The sequence below is a fragment of the Myotis brandtii genome, unplaced genomic scaffold, assembly GCF_000412655.1.
Source record: "Myotis brandtii unplaced genomic scaffold, ASM41265v1 scaffold379, whole genome shotgun sequence".
Lineage (NCBI taxonomy): Eukaryota > Metazoa > Chordata > Mammalia > Chiroptera > Vespertilionidae > Myotis > Myotis brandtii.
This window is the reverse complement of record NW_005364551.1, coordinates 417,138-420,464: the sequence shown is the minus strand read 5'-3', so window position 1 is coordinate 420,464 and position 3,327 is coordinate 417,138.

Genomic DNA, 3,327 nt, shown 5'->3' with positions numbered 1-3,327 from the left:
TCTGGGTCTCTCTGACCCAGCTGCAGTTTGTTAGGTAATTTTAGATTGCAAAGGGCCAGGACATTCATATGCAAAAGCCTCTGCCACAGCTTGGGTGGGGCGGGGTCTCAGGGAATCAACAGGGTGGAGCAAACAGCTCTGGACGCTCCTCAGCCGTACCCTAAGAGGCCCCGGGTCTCAGTGTCCCACAGTAATCACTGCAAGCACCTCTGAGAGAAAGCCGCCCTCGAGTTCTGCCCGATGCCAGACAGTCCAGTTTCTCCCTGTGTGAGTCTGGGTCCCCAGAGACTCGCCCGGAACTAGAGTTCAGAGCAGTCGGGAGCTTATGACTCCCTCCCGATTGAAAAAAACAACTGCGTCCTCAGTTGCCAGCCCTTTCCACGCGCGTGGCCCTCAGTACCTCTGCACTTTACTTCTGTACCTCCTCTGAGTCTCAGTGTGCTTTTCTGTTTCCTTCTAGTTGTAGAATTTTCACTCAGCCAGCCTTCCTGTGGTTCTGGATGATGTCCATTTTGTCTTTGAGTTGTAGTTTTGAAGTGGTTGTGCGAGGCAGCAATTTCAGGTGTTTACCTATGCTGCCATCTTGGTTTCTCCCATTTTTATTGATTTCAGAGAGGAAGGGAGAGGGAGAGAGAGAAACATCAATGATGAGAGAGAATCATTGATCAGCTGCCTTCTGCACGACCCCTACTGGGGATCGCGCCCATAATCCGGGCATGTGCCCTGACCAGGATTTGAACCCAGGACCCTTCAGTCCACAGGCCGACACTCTATCCACTGAGCCAAACTGGCTAGGGCCAGATCTTATCCATTTTTAAATTGGGTCATTTGTCCTATTATTGACTTGCATGACTTTTTTATTCATTTTAGATACAACTGCTTTATCAGATATATGATTTGCAATTTTTTTCTCCCATTTTGTGGGTTGTCTTTTGCATTTCTTTTTTTTAAAATATATTTTTATTGATTTCAGAGAGGAAGGGAGAGGGAGAGATAGAAACATCAACGATGAGAAAGAATCATTGATCGGCTGCCTCCTGCATGTCCCCTACTGGGGATCGAGCTCGAAACCCAGGCATTTGCCTTTGACTGGAATGGAACCTGAGACCCTTCAATCCACAGGCCAATGCTCTATCCACTGAGCCAAACCGGCTAGGGCTCTTTTTCATTTCTTGATAATGTCCTTTGAAACATAAAAGTTTTAAATTTAAATGTGTCAACATAATGGGGGGTGGGGATGGGGTGGAGAGTTCAGAGGGGCGAAAAGGAGGACATCTGTAATTCTTTCAACAATAAAGATAAATTTAAGAAATAAATAAGTCGACATAAGAAATGTTCAAACCTGCCCTAGCTTGTTTGGCTCAGTGGATAGAGAGTCGGCCTGCAGACTGAAGGGTCCTAGATTTGATTCTGGTCAAGGGCACATGCCCGGGGTTGCGGGCTCCATCCCCAGTAGGGGGTGCGCAGGAGGCAGCCAATCAATGGTTCTCTCTCATCATTGATGTTTCTATCTCTCCTTCTCCCTTCCTCTCTGAAATCAATAAAAATATATTAAAAAAAAAGAAATGTCCAAACCTATAGATAATTTTTATAAGGATTCCTTTGAGCGAAACTAACAACATATGCCAGAGAACAAGATTACAACTGCTCTGGAAAATAACGGTTTTGCAGTTTATTTTATGAATTTTAAATTAAGCAGGGACCATAAAGATTACATGAGGGTGGGATAAAGCAAAGCAGGGATTATATTACAGGAGAGGTTATGGAGGGGTCTGAAAGGGTGGACAGGTATCAGAAGGAGGGGTCTGAAAAGAGGCATTGCAAAGGTGTGTTAACCTAGATGCACAGAAACAAGGACCAGGGCTGCTTAAGGCAAAGATAAGCCTTTCATTAGACAGTTCTAGCCCTGGGCCTGACTACCCATGATGACCTGCCCAGTTAGGAATTTATGATTAGATCACCCTGTGAGGTTACTTTCCATACCCCCCTTCCTTTTTTTTAGCCCACAGTATTATAACAAAAGCACAAGCAGCAAAAGAAAAAATACATAAATTGGATATCATCTGTGGACAAAAAAACCAACCTCACGGTGTGATTTAATCATAAATTCCTAACTGGGCTGGTCATTACGGGTAGAGAGGCCCAGTTCTATAACTTTTTAGTAAAAGGTTATCTTTGCCTTCTGTCCATTGTTTCTGTGCATCTAGGTTAACACACCTTTGATATAAACTTAACCACCCTCAAGAGAACACATGATCTTAACTATCCTGTGATCCAGTGCCTGCATTGCTTTCTCCCATCTTTACATCATCTTCCTTAGTTCCCTCCTTAATCTTAAATGTATGAAAGAAACTGAAAAACTGTTATTCTCTGAAGCATTTGAGATCTTGCTCCCTGGCATATGTCCTCAGTGCCAAACTCATAAAAATTCTCTATAGGTTTGAACGTTTTTCTTTTTTAAAAAATTTATTGATTGATTTTTTAGAGAAAGAGAGAAACATCGATTTGTTCCACTTATTTATGCATTCATTGGTTGCTTCTTGTATGTGCCCTGATCGGGAGTGGGACCTGCAACCTTGGCTTATTGGGATGATGCTCTGAGTTACCCAGCTAGGACCTTTGATGTTTCTTATGTTGACATTATCTAAGATATTGCCTAGTTATGGATAGTTTTAAGCAGGGGAGGGACACGGCCAAAATTAAGTTTTAAAGTATCTTTCTTAGTGCTTATAATTAGAAGTGGGAAGACCTGTGAAGTAAGGTAAGGCACGTCTCTTGTCACCCTTGCTAAAATTGCAACCCTGTCCTCCATACGACTTATCATATTCTAATAAACTCTATAATATACTGTACTTATGTTTACTGCCTGTCTCCACCACAAGAAATGTCAACTCCATGAGGACTGGGCTTGTCTCTTTTGTTCACTGCCCTATTATAGAGTAGACACTCAATATTTGTGGAGTGAGCAAATAAATGGACGAATGAATGCATGGATGAGTGAATAAATGAAGCAATGAACAAATGATGTATAATGAGTACTATGGCTTGACGTTCCCGAGCAAAGAAAGATGGCACGGGGCCTCCTGCACCGTTCCTTGCAACCACCAGAAGGCGCAAACAGGCCGGTTCCCCTGAGCCTGTCTTGGTACCCCGACCCCGGATCCAGTGGCCTGGAGCCTCAGACGCCCAGCCTGGCCAGAGGCTCCCAGACCCCACGCATACCTGAGACCCGGTCGGCTACAGGCTTTACACCAGAGCAGCGCCCAGCCCTCGCGTTGTCAGAGGGAAAACTGAGGCCCGGAGTGGCTGGGGCGGGGTCGGCCCAGG